This window comes from Myotis daubentonii, chromosome 3, assembly GCF_963259705.1.
Source record: "Myotis daubentonii chromosome 3, mMyoDau2.1, whole genome shotgun sequence".
NCBI classification, from domain to species: Eukaryota; Metazoa; Chordata; class Mammalia; order Chiroptera; family Vespertilionidae; genus Myotis; species Myotis daubentonii.
The window spans coordinates 104,301,150-104,315,291 of NC_081842.1; the positions used below are offsets into that span (position 1 = coordinate 104,301,150).

The 14,142-nt window shown below is 40.8% G+C and overlaps 2 protein-coding genes across 5 annotated transcripts in view; one reads left to right on the forward strand and one right to left on the reverse strand.

The window, feature by feature from the left end:
- MED12L (mediator complex subunit 12L) overlaps positions 1-14,142 on the reverse strand; it is a 394,672-nt gene that overhangs the window by 185,248 nt on the left and 195,282 nt on the right. The window lies entirely within an intron of this gene.
- Positions 1-14,142, forward strand: part of P2RY14 (purinergic receptor P2Y14) — a 105,012-nt gene that overhangs the window by 47,720 nt on the left and 43,150 nt on the right. The window lies entirely within an intron of this gene.

A 14,142-nucleotide genomic window follows, 5' to 3' on the forward strand; every position in this document is an offset into this window, starting at 1 on the left:
GAGGAGATAGCAAAGAACATGCTTAAGGTATTCACCCAGTACAAACATTTCAAATACTTGTAAGTGCATGTCAAAATTGCCTCTAAAAGTGATAGTTAATTATTACAATAATATTCATGAATCCATATTTGTCTGCAATTGCAAGTGTGCAAAGATACACAGTTAGTAGCTATTTCTACATATACTTATACAGGTAAAATGCTTTTTATCTTTGTTGTTATTGGGATAAATTAACCCTTTAATTATCTAATAAGATATTTATTTTCCTTTTAAAGGAATGATAAGCTACAAAAACATCTATCCTATGCATAGCAAACATTTGAGTTCATGTTACTTATTGTGGTCTATGACTAGTCAACTCCATTATTTAAAATACTTTAAACATTATAAATTTAAATTGTACACAGGGGAAATGGGACATACCCACACTGTCAGCATATTCAACCAATCTCATGCAATCCATTTAGTCCAGAAATATATTTTTTAAAAATATATTTTTATTGATTTCAGAGAGGAAGGGAGAGGGAGAGAGAGAGATGGAAACATCAATGATGAGAGAGAATTATTGATCAGCTGCTGCTTGCACGCCCCCTACTGGGCTTCGAGCCAGCAACCTGGGTCAAACATTGGCATGTGCTGGGCAGAGCTGCTATGTCTCCTGAAATTGGTAGAGCAGCCACATGTACAAGGTGTCTTGTAGGGCCCAGAGGCTCAGCCTCCCCAGTCACCTGAGCTGGGCATTCTAGGTGCACCCCTATGTGGGCTGTGTGCATAGTCTTAATGCAGTTGAGCCATGAGTGCTGTCGGTGTCACTGGAAGGAATTGACGTCCAGGCCATTTGGCTGTGAGGATGAGGTACAACTACAGTGGAAGAGCTGCTTTGCAGAAGATATCATTATGAAGCAGGACTTGCTTAAGTGGGACTTTGGAGGTCACTGACTCTACCCATTACGTATGTCACTTGTGGATGTGTAGAGTTGTAACCTGGTATGGTTTGAAGATGTCCACCAGGAAAGAACATTTAGAAGAAAAAACAAAAATTTTCCCCAGGAGATAAAAAGTCAACCACTGCCTGGGACCACCCGACAGGAGCTACTGAATAATCTCCAGATGACCGCTACTTGTATTTGGCTTGGAAGTGCCCAGGTGAGGCCAAGCTGTGAAGCAAGGAAGGCTAGTTAGTGCCAGGTCTTGGGCTTCTTATTCATAGGTATGGGGCACACTGACACCAGCTGCTGCTTATTTTAGAGATTTTAGCAAAGTCTGAAGCCTGAGCCATGACAGGCCATTCATATGGAAAAGCTACTGCAAAGAGCTTGGGTGTGGATTCAAGTTGGAAGGGGCAGGGTTCCAGGGAATCACCAGGACAGAGCGAACACTGAGAGTCAGGCTGATGAAAACTCAGATATGGCTGCTAGCTCTATGACAGAGGAGGTCCCAACTCAGGAACAATGAGCCCTGCAAGCACCCCCATCTGGGAGAAAGCCAACCTCAAGTTCCTGCCCCAATGCCAGATAATCCAGTTCCTACACATATACCCCTGGAACCCCCAAAGCTGTTGCTCAGCTCTGGTGCTCAGAGGGAGCAAGTTCATGTAAGTTCTTTAAGAGGAATTGCCTGGGTCTCCAGCAGCCTCTGTGTCTCTCAGCCACAATCCCCCTGGTTTTTACAGCTCAAAGGAGGATTCTACAACCAAGATATCCCTCCCGATTAAAAAAACGTCATACGTGGGTGTCGAACCAGCCCATCCTATGACTCCGCCACTCCCTACCAGTCACAATGTACTTTCTTTACTTCTGTAGTGGTAGGGCTTCCATTTAGCCAGATTTCAGGTGGTTCTGAGTGACAGTTGTTCTGCATTTTAGTTGTAATTTTGATGTAGTTGTGGGAGGCAGCGAGTACCAGTGTTTACCTATGCCACCATCTTGGTTCTACCCCATTATGATTTTCTTAATAAAATTTCCTCTACTTCAGCTTACTTTGTTTCAAGAATACTGTATATATTCCATACAAAATATGCATTACTTGACCGTTAATATTAATGGCAATGCTTCTAGTAAACAGTAGACATATAATAGTTAAATTTTGGGGGGTTCAAAAGATATACCTGGATTTTCAACTACACAGGATTTGGTGCCCCTAATCCCTGTGTTGCTCAAGGGTCAACTGTATATACATCAGTGTGGTCACTTGGAAGAAGAATCTGATTTTCAATGTTCCAGGATCACATGCTTATTTTATCATGTCATTGGACTATAGGAATGGTTCACACAGGCAGACTTGAAAAGTGCCAACTTCTCTTCTATTGTGGCAGAGAGATACCTGACTGGAAAGCAGGACTCACCTATTGCTTAGAGCAGGGGTGCGGAATCTCTGCTATGAGGTTTTTCTGTCTAGGGCAGCGGTTCTCAACCTGTATGTTGCGACCCCTTTGGGGGTCAAATGACCGTTTCACAAGGGTCACCTAAGACCATCAGAAAACACATATATAATTACATATTGTTTTTGTGATTAATCACTATGTTCAATTTGTAACAATGAAATTGGGGGTCACCACAACATGAGGAACTGTATTAAAGCGTTGCGGCATTAGGAAGGTTGAGAACCACTGGTCTAGGGCCATTTAAATATTTATGACATAATTCATGGGCCTGACACAATTATCAACTTAAAAATTAGCCTGCTCTCCCATACTGCTGACAGTATTGGAATAAATGCTCATATATGATTACAAAAAAAATGGCCTGCTATAATTGGTCAAACATTTAATTAACTCACCCCTAATGTCTTGGCAGGGCCAGACCAAATGATTTTGCAGGTCTTATAAGGCCTGTGGGCCAGACATTCTCCACCATCACCACAACCACCACTGGCTTAGAGGATCTTCCAGTGAGTCCAGCCCTGAAGTAAAAGGTTGGTAGGTGAGCTCACAAGGGGCTTTATCTAAGGAACATTTCCATCCAACTACAGAGGATGAATGAAATATCATTCTTATTCTAGAGGTATTTCAGCAAATGCTGATTGCTCACCACATGGAGGCCATGATTCTAGATGCTAGGGATACTCTGTGTGCCACAGCACCTAGATTTCATGAAGATTTCATTCTAATACACAAAGACAGAGCTTTACACCTCACTCTTTCTTCTCTAGGAAATGACACTTATAACATAATCTCTGGGCATATTGTAACTTAACAAGTGACATTTCTATTTTCTTTATAGAAATTTAAAAAGGATCCTACTCTCATCAGAAGTCAACCACTATTTACTGATTTGACACAAATTCTTGACCAAACCCTGAGAACTCCGCATGTACTGACAAAAATGGAATATATAAAACAATATTAGAATCAGTTGAGTGTCTTTGGGGTTAGCTGTAGTGTTTAATACTCTCTCTTTCCTGTCCCCTGAAAATTCCTGTCTGCTTCAGCACAAGGATCTCACTGCCTCTTTCCCTATTATAAATATCTCTGCAAGAACCACCTTTATAGAAGTGAAAAAAGGAAGAGAAAGGCTATGGTATGAGATGCAAATAAAACCCAGGACTCCGGTTAAGTATCCCTGCTATCACTAAGTCTATGAAGAGTTTGAATACTGAAGCAGTCAGTCCTCATCACCAGTGCCACCTAGGAAAGTCATTTTTCAGCTCCCTGTCCCACAAAACACAGACTGTACAAATTATTTTCAGAAAAGAATAAGTATCTCCTTAAAATAATTTACTTTAACTTGAAGTTTTTAACTTAATATATAATGTAAACTTTTTGTCTAATCATTGGGTATTATACCAAGACTTTCTGAGTGTTGGTCTGCTGATTAGTTATGTACTAATTTTCCTTCATAAACCATAAATTTAGCATATTGCAAGCCATGTCCAGTTTGTTAGTCTAGTCAAAGTGGTATGAGAAATTGTAAATACTTGAGAGGCCACATGAGTAAAAATAACGCAGACCTAGTCCTAGACTATTAAACCCTCAAAAGAACCAACTGTGTCCCAGCCTAGTAAGGAAATGGCACAGTGAAGTTTCTCCACAAATGTTTTATGGGCGAATAGCAAAACAAAGGATCTTAACACACTAAATATGTCATGGAAAGAGCAACCTGCCTCACTATTTTTTATCTAAATCCACTCCTATCCCACCTAACAAAAGGTTTAGGCCATGATATCACTAAGACTAACAATCAAACCTTACTAGTAATGTACAGGGCCAAGTAATATAGCATCGTAACAAAGAACAAAGGGCATGAATTCTTTTTAAAAAAATATTTGTTGTTGAAAGTATTACATATGTTCCCTTACTTCCCCCACTAACCCCATCACTTCCCACCCACCAATCCTTCCTAGCCTTCCCTCTGAGACTCCCCATTCTGTTCTATGCTTCTATGTCTCGGATCTATTTTGTTCATAGGTTTATTTTGATCATTACATTCCACATATGAGTGAGATTATGTGATACCTGTCTTTCTCTGACTGGCTTATTTCACTTAGTAGCATCACACACTCTCCAGGTCCGTCCATGCTGACTCATAGAGTAAGAGATCATTTTTATTTACTGCAGCACTCATCTACTGATGGGTACTTAGCCATTGTAAATTGTGCTGCTATGAACATAAGGGTGCATACATTCTTTCTGATTGGTGTTTTAGGTTTCTTAGGATATATTCCAGAAGTGGAATCACTGGATCAAATGGCATTTCCAAATTTAATTTTCTGAGGAAATTCCATACTGTTTTCAATAATGGCTACACCAGTCTGCATTCCCACCAGTAGTGTAGTAGGGTTCCCTTTTATCCACACCCTCACCAGCACTTGTCACTTGTTGATTTGTTGATGGGAGCTAGTCTGGCAGGTGTGAGGTGATACCACATTGCTGTTTTAATTTACATCTCTCTGATGATCAGTGGATTTTTTTATATTTCTCTTGGCCATCTGTATATCCCCTTGGAGAAGTGTCCATTTAGACTTTTGTCCATTTTTTAATTGGATTGTTTGTCTTTTGTTAAGTTGTATGAGTTCCCTATATATTTTGGATATTAACCCTTTATCAGATGCATCATTGCCAAGTATATCCTCCCATACAGTGGGTTTCCTTTTCATTTTGTTGATGGTTTCTTAGGCTGTGCAGAAGCTTTTATTTCCATGTAGTCACATGTGCTTATTTTCCCCTTAGTTTCCTTTGCCCTAGGACAGTGGTGGGCAAACTGCGGCTCGCGAGCCACATGTGGCTCTTTGGCCCCTTGAGTGTGGCTCTTCCAAAAAATACCGACTTCTGCGCATGGGCCATGAAGTTTCAATCGCCCTGTACATGCGCACCCCACATGGTATTTTGTGGAAGAGCCACACTTAAGGGGCCAAAGAGCCGCATGTGGCTAGCGAGCCACAATTTGCCAACCACTGCCCTGGGAGCTGTATTGGTAAACATATTGCTAGGAGAGATGTCAGATATGTTGCTGCCTATGGTTTCTTATAGGATTTTTATGGTTTCCCAACTTACATTTAAGTCTTTTATCCATTTTGAGTTTATTCTTGTATATGGTGAAAATTAGTGGTCTAGTTTTATCTTTTGGCATGTATCTATCATATTTTCCCAACACCATTTATTGAAGAGACTGCCTTTATTCCATTGTATGTTCTTGCCTCCTTTGTCAAATATTGAGCATAATCGCTTGGGTTAATTTCTGAGATCTCTGTTCAGTTCCATTGATCTAAGTGCCTGTTCTTGTGCCAGTACCAGGCTGTTTTGATTACGGTGGCTTTGTAGTATAACTATATATGTTATTGTGATCCCTCCAACTGTATATTCTTCTTTCTCAAGATTGCTAAGGCTATTTGGGATCTTTTTTGGTTCCATAGAAATTTTTAGTGTGTTTATTCTAGAAATGTGAAATATGCTGTTGGTATTTTAATGGGAAGTGCATTGAATCTGTAGATTGCTTTGGAAAGTGTGGACATTTTAATGATGTTAATTCTAGCAATCCATGAACATGGTATATTCTTACACTTGTTTACATATTCTCTTTTTTCAACATCCTGTAGTTTTCCAAGTACAAGTCTTTTACCTCTTTGGTTAAGATTATTCCTAACTATCTTAAATTTTTTTTTGTTACAATGGTAAATGGGATTGTTTATTTAGTTTCTCTTTCTGAGAATTTATTATTGGTGTGTAAAAAAGCCATCAATTTTTGGGTGTTGATTTTGTATTCTGCTACATTGCCAAATTCAGTAATTAAATCTAGTAGTTTTTTGGTGGAGTTTTTAGGGTTTTCTATGTACAATATCATGTCACCTGTGAATAATGAGAGTTTTACTTCCTCCTTTCTACTTTGGATGCCTTTTGATCATTCTATTTGTCTGATTGCTGTGGGTAGGACATCCAGTATTATGTTAAATATGAATGGTGAGAGCTTACACCTCTGACTTCTTCCTGTTCTTAGGGGATATGGTTTTAGTATTTGCCCATTGAGTATGATATTCACTGTAGGTTTGTCATACAGTAGGTCCTCAGGTTACTTCAGGAATCTGTTCCTACGGTGCAACGTAACACGATTTTTGCCGTAAGTCGGAAACCACCTACGTCACTCACAAGGAGCATACACAGCAGTAATGAAATGAAACAGAAAGAAAAAAAAATTAAAAGAAAACAATTCCTGACCTTCATTGTGGTAAATAAATAATAAAAAATATAAAGCACATATGTACATACGTCGAAATGACAGAGCTTTTTTTTTTTATAAATACAGTAAATGGGAGATGGCAACATAACCATGAAATGACATATGTGGAGTCCGACGTAACCCGAGGACAGCCTGTACATGGCCTTTATCATGCTGAAATATGCCCCCTCTATTCCCACTTTGCTGTGAGTTTTTATCAAAAATGGGTGTTGGATTTTGTCGACTGCTTTTTCTGCATCGATTGATATGATCATGTGATTTTTGTCTTTCAAGTTGTTTTTGTGATGTATCACATTTATTGATTTGTAAATATTGTACCAGTCTTGCATCCCTGGAATAAATACCACTTGGTCATGGTATGTGATTTTTTTAATATATTGCTGGATCCCATTTGCTAATAATTTGTTTAGGATATCATCATCTATGTCCATCAGGGTTATTGGCCTGCAATTCTCTTTCTTTGCAGTGCCTTTATCTAGTTTTGGAATATGGATAATGCTGGCCTCATAAAAAGAGCTTGGAATGTTCTTTCCTCTTTAATTTTTTTGAACAGCTTGAGGAATATAGGTATTAGTTCTTCCTTGAATGGTTGGTAAAACTCCCTTGTGAAGCCATCCAGACTCCAGCTTTTGTTTGCTGGGATCTTTTTTGATTACTGCTTCTATTTCATCAGTTTTTATTGGCCTATTCCCCTTTTTCTGATTCTTTCTGATTGAGTTTTGGGAGATCGTATTTTCCTAGGAATTTGTCCATTTCATCCAAATTGTTCAGCTTGTTGGCATATAGTTGTTCAAAGTATTTTTTTTAATTCTTTGTATTTCCATAATGTCAGTGGTTACTTTTCCACCTTCATTTCTGATTTTATTTCATTGGGTCCTCTCTGTTTCCTGATGACTATAGCTAATGGTTCATCAATCTTGTTTATCCTTTCAAAGAACCAGCTTATGATGTCATTGATTTTTTTGTATTGTATTTTTAGTCTCTATGTGATTTATTTCTGCTCTAACCTTTATTATTTCCTTCCTTCTATTTACTCTGGGATTTTCTTTCTGTTCTCTTTCTAGTTCTTCAAGTGGTAGGGTTAAATAGTTTATGATTAAATTTTGAAGTAGGCCTTTAGTGCTATGAGCTTCCCTCTAAGGACTGCATTTCCTGTGTCCCATAGGGTTTGGATTGTTGTGTTTTCATTGTCATTTTGGGTTGTTGTGTATTCATCTTCATTTGTTTCCAGAAAATTTTTTATTTCTTTCTTGATCTCATTGGTAACCCATTCATGATTTAATAACATGCTATTAATCCTCCATATGTTTGAACGTTTTGCGGTGTTTTTACTGTAGTTAAAATTCCACTGTGATCTGAGAAGATGCTTGATATGATTTGAATCTTCTTGAACTTGTAGAGACTTGTCTTGTGTCCTAACATGTGATCTATCATTGTGAATGACCCAATGCAAGTGAAAAGAATGTATATTCTGTAGTTCTGGGGTGAAATGTTCTATAAATGTCGATTAAATCCATCTGATCCAGTGTGTCCTTTACAGTCACTTTTTCCCTGTTAAGTTTTTGTCTGGAAGATCTATCCAGTGAAGTCAGCAGGATGTTAAAATCCCCTATTATGACTGTACTAAAGGCCCGGTGCACAAAAATGTGTGCACTCGGGGGTGGGGAGGGGGTCCCTCAGCCCGACCTGTGCCCCCTTGCAGTCTGGGACCCCTCGGGGGATGACCACCTGCTGACTTAGGCCTGCTCCCCGGGGGATTGGGCCTAAGCTGGCAATCAGACATTCCTCTGGCAGCCCAGCAGCCCTCGGGGGATGTCCACTTGCCAGCAGGGAGCAGACCTAAGCTGCAGTCGGACATCCTTAGCGCTGCTGAGGAGGCAGGAGAGGCTCCCACCACCACTGCTGTACTGGCAGCCATCAGCCTGGCTTGTGGTTGAACAGAGCTCCCCGCTGTGAGAGTGCCCTGACCACCAGAGGGCAGCTCCTGCATTGAGCGTCTGCCCCCGGTGGTCAGTGTGTGTCATAGTGAGCAGTCATTCCCAGTCCTTCTGCTGTTAGGGTCAGTTTGCATATTACCCGTTTACTATATAGGATAGAGACCTGGTGCATGGGTGGGGGCCGGCTGGTTTGCCCTGAAGGGTGTCCCAGATCAGGGTGGGGGTCCTAATGGGGTGCCTGGCCAACCTGGGTGAGGGGCTGATGGGTGTTTGCAGCTGGTCACACCCCCTTCAGGGTGGGGGTCCCCACTGGGGTTCCTGGCCAGCCTAGATGAGGGGCTGATGGCTGTTTTCAGGCTGGCCACACCCCCTTTAGGGTGGAGGTCCCCACTGGGGTGCCTGGCCAATCTGGGTGAGGGACTGAGGGCCATTTTCAGGCTGGCCAGCAACTGAAGCTCCCAGCCTCTCCTATTTTTTTTTTTTTTAAATTCTGGGATTTATTTACCTTCTATAATTGAAACTTTGTTCCTGTCACTGGAGCTGAGAGACAGGCTCGTGTTCGTTCCAGCTCTGAGGCCATGGCCTGCTGAAAGCAGGTATCTGGGGTTTGTTTAGCTTGTATGATTGAAACTTTGTTGCCGTCACTGGAGCTAAGAGCCGGGTTCCTGCTTGCTCCAACTCTGTAGCCATGGCCTGCTGAAAGCAGGTATTTGGGGTTTAGCTTCTATAATTGAAACTTTGCTGCTTTCGGAGCTCAGAGCCAGGCCGCAGCAGGCGGGGAACCTTGGCTTCCTCCATGACTGGAGCAAGCAAGCCTCCTGCTCACTTCAACTGCGTGGCTGCCGGCCGCCATCTTGGCTGGGTTTATTTGCATATCTCACTGATTAGCCAATGGAAGGCGTAGTGAAGGTACAGTCAATTACCATGTTTGTCTATTATTATATAGGATTGTTGTCAATCACTCCTTTAAAGTCCTCTAGAAGTTTTATATATTGAGGTGCTCCTAAATTGAGTGCATATATGTTTACCAGGATTATGTCCTCTTGTTGGATCGATTGCTTTAGTATTATGTCATGATCATTGTTGTCTCTGATAATGGCGTTCATTTTGAAGTCTGTTTTGTCAGATATGAGTATTGCTATCCCTACTTTTTTTCTTTTCCATGTGCATGGAAATTTTTTTGCCATCCCTTCACTGTCATCCTGTGTGAGTCTTTTGTTCTGAGGTGGGTCTCTTGTAGACAGCATATAGTTGGGTCATGTTTTTGTATCTATTCAGCTACCCTGTGTCTTTTGATTGGAACTTTTAATCCATTTACATTTAAGGTTATTATTGATAGGCTAGAGGCCTAGTGCACGAAACCATACACTTGGGGGCAGGGAGGGGGAGGTCCCTCAGCCCAGATTGCAAGAGGGCACAGGCCAGGCCAAGGGACCCCACTGGTGCACAACTGTGGCTAGAGAGGGACGCAGGAGGTTGGCCAGCCAGGGAGGGACTGCGGGAGGGATCCAGGGCGTGTCCAGCCCGTCTTGCTCATTTCCGATCAGCCGGACTCTAGCAGCAAGCTAACCTACCAGTGGGAGCGTCTGACCTACCAGTCATAGCAACTGGTCGACTAGTCGACTGTTGGCCCCCTGGTGGTCATAGCGAGTGGTTGAGCAGACTTAGCATATCAGTAGCATATTGCGCTTTGATTGGTTGAACAGACGATGGAACAACCAGACACTTAGCTTTTAGGCTTTTATTATATAGGATACTAATTTGTTGTCATTTTAATTCTATATTCCTAGGTTTCTCTCTCTATTTCTTCTTCTCATTGTAGCAGTTCCTTCAGCATTTCTTGCAATGCTGGCTTGGTAGTGATAAACTTCTTTAGGTATTTTTTGCCTGGGAAGCTCATAAAGAGCTTTATTTCACACTGTATTTTGAATGATAGGCTTGTTGGATATAGTAATCTTGGTTTTAGATTCTTGCTTTCTATTACCTTGAGTACTTCATGCCATTTCCATCGGGTCTATACAGTTTCTGATGAGAAATCAGCTGACAGCCTTATGGGAGCTCTTTTGTAGGTAACAAATTGCTTGTCTCCTGCTGCCTTTAAGATTCTCTCTTTGTCTTTAATTTTTGGCATTTTAAATACTATGTGTCTTGGCATGGGCATGTTTGGGTTCTTTGTTGGAACTTTCTGTGCCTTCTGACTTGTGTGACTTTTTCCTTCACCAGGGTAGGGAAGTATTCTGCTATTCTTCAAACACATTCTCTATCCCTTCCTCCCTTTCTTCTACTTCTGGCACACCTATTATGCAAATATTGTTATGTTGCATGTTGTCCCACAGCTCCCTGAAGCTGTCCTCCTGTTTTATAATTATTTTTTCTTTTTGGTTCTCTGATTTTTTTCTATCCCATCTTCTAATTCACTGATCCAATCCTCAGCTTCCCCTAATCTGCTGTGTATTCCTTCCAATGTGTTCTTTATTAGTCCCATTCATTCTTTATTTCCAACTGTTCTTTTTCAGGGTTACTATATCTTGTCTCATGCTGTTGAGCATATTTACCATCATTATTATGAACTCTATATCTGATAAATTTCTTATCTCCATTTAATTTATCTCTTCTGGAGAATTTTCTTGTTCTTTCCTTTAGGAGTTGTTTCATTATCTCCTCATTTTGACTGCCTGTTTGGGTTTGTGAATATTCATTAGGTAGATCTGTTACACCTCCCAGTCTCTAGTTCAGGACAGTGTCAAACACTGTTTCTGACTAATTAGATCAGGCAAAGACTCAAAGCCTCCAGACACCTGCCTCTGCCTGCAGTCTGATTGGATTCAATCTTGAGTAGCCCTCAGGCAATCGTCCTCAGGTGTGGCAAGAGGTTTCCAACAGGGTGGGGCAAGTGTTTCTGCCTGTAAGCTAATTGTTATTCTCAGCCTCTTAAAGGACCTCAGCAACTCTCCACCATGTGGTAAGAGCTTTTCCAAAGGCTGGGTCAACCCTCTTCCCCCAAGGTGAAAACTGCTTGGAGTGCAAAGGTCTGCCTGAGAAAGATGACTTCTGCAACATGAGAGAATAACTCAGCACAGGAAACCAGGTTGTCTGACTTCAAGAGCTTTAACCCCAGAGCCCCCAACCATGCATTCTGCTCACATAGCTCCAGTTTACTCTGATCCACTCCCACCCCTCTCTGCCAAACTCAAGTTGATTGGCTGCACTCAAAAATTTGTGCATTGGCCCTTTAAGAGGGCGCCTGTATTTCCAACTATCTCTCTGGTACAGACAGCAACCCTGTTGCTTGTCACAGCCTGATCTTATGTGGGCACCTTTCTCAGTTCTAGTACTCCCTGGTGGGGGATTAGGGGTGAGGAGTGGGGACCCAGCTTGGTGATTAAACCTCAGAATTCTCAGTGGCAGCTCCTCACAGCTGAGATAGCTCTCCAGGATTTCATCTGCTGTCTGTGGGAGCCAGGCCTATACTTTCATGCCTCTGCCCTTCCTATCAGTTTCTATATGGTCCCTACTTTACATCCTTGTTTATCTGGGTTCTCTCCAGCTAGTCTTCAGTTAATTGTGCATTTTTTTTTTCTATTTTTAGTTGTAACTCCAGTTTGGTCCTAGGATCATGTCCGTATAGCATCCACTGTTACTCTGTTGCCATTTTTAACCTCCAGGGCATCCATTTTTGAATCAGACTATGTGGTTTCAAATCTTGACTCCATACCACTCACTGTGTGATGACCTTAATAAGTTGATTAATGACTCTGTGGCTCATCTCCCTCATGGAAATTACTTAACATGGAAATTAAATGATTTAATATGCATGTGGTATAAGAGTACAATCAATGTTTACCAATGTCCTCATCATCATCCTCTCATGTCTCAGTAACAGAGTACAGTGTTTTGTTGACTGTAAGAATAGCAAAACCCAAAAAGATATATTCAAATTCCAGCTTGTTCCTTAGCATCTGCCTGCTCAGCTGTAAAATCAGAATAAAAATATCTACCTAAGTAGAACTAATGTAATAGTTATCATAGTATATGCACACAGCTCACAGCATAGACTTAACGTAGCAAATCCATATTCAACCAGATGGCCTCTCCTGCACGTCTCACTATCCACACTCCACCCAAAGGGTATCAACCAGCATTTGATTGTGGACTCAGCTTTTAGTTGGGGCAATGAAGGTGAAGCTACCTCTCCACCAGGAAACACTTTCTGGGAAGATATACACTTCACAGATAGGATATAATCTGAGAGAAATAAATGCTACACTATGGAGTTAAAATTAGAGCTTAGGAAAAAGAAGGAATTCTGCCAGAGCCTCTAGTAGACAGAAAAAAGAAATAGAGTTAGGCCAGTGGTTCTCAACCTTCCTAATGCCGTGACCCTTTAATACATGTTGTGGTGACCCCCAATTTCATTGTTACAAATTGAACAAAGTTAAAGCATAGTGATTAATCACAAAAACAATATGTAATTATATATGTGTTTTCCGATCGTCTTAGGTGACCCCAAAGGAGTCGCGACCCACAGGTTGAGAACCGCTGAGTTAGGCAGAGTCTAGAAAGAAGAAAATGATACAGTAACAGAGGGATGGGAAGTGATATACTGAATAGGAAACAACTTCAACTAACATATTTCGTGCCCCAAAGCATGTTTTCTCTTATTATTTTCCTAACCCCTTGAACTTAACTCTATTGGAAATATTTTCCCTCCAATACCCAATCTCTGGGAACGTTTATTAATTTCATATTCAAAACACAACACAAAACATCTTTTGTCCAGGGACTCTTTCCTGTTTGACCTCCCTTTTTCATGCAGTACATACTCCCTGGCATCTTTCCAACATCCTATACCATTTACATGCAGTTTACAATCTGCTTCATGTCTGCTCAACATTCTTATTGCTCCAAGGCAAGTTTTACACTTTTGATGTTTCCCCCACTTAGGTTGGGGTATAAACCACATACATCAAAAGGTAAATAGTTTTTAAATGTAAATTCAATTAGTTTTGACAACAATTATTTGCCATTCTACCTCATAATATCCTTTGGGTGGAGTATGGATAGTCAGACGTGCAGGAGAGGCCATCTGTCTGAATATGGATTTGCTACGTTAAGTCTATGCTGTCAGCGGTGTGCAGATACTGTGATATTAGTAATATGTAGTACCATGTAGTACCAATTAATGTAGTATTTTCATCACAAAAGTACCCTTGTGTTGCAGGTGTCCACATTCTGGACTGTCATAAGAGCTTAGTTTAACCTATAGAACTGCATTTAGATAGAATCACACAGTATGTACCCCTTGTGTGTCTGACTTCTTTTACTCAACATAATGTTTTGAGATTTATCGATATTGTTGACACATATCATTCCTCTTGATCATGGTGGTATTCTATAAGTATACCACAATTAAGTATACACCATTTGTTTACTCCTTTTAATCTGTTGATAAACATTTGGGTCTATTATGAATAACTTGTCTATGAGCATTCCAGTAAAAGTCTTTTTGTGGATATATGCTTTCATTTTCCCCA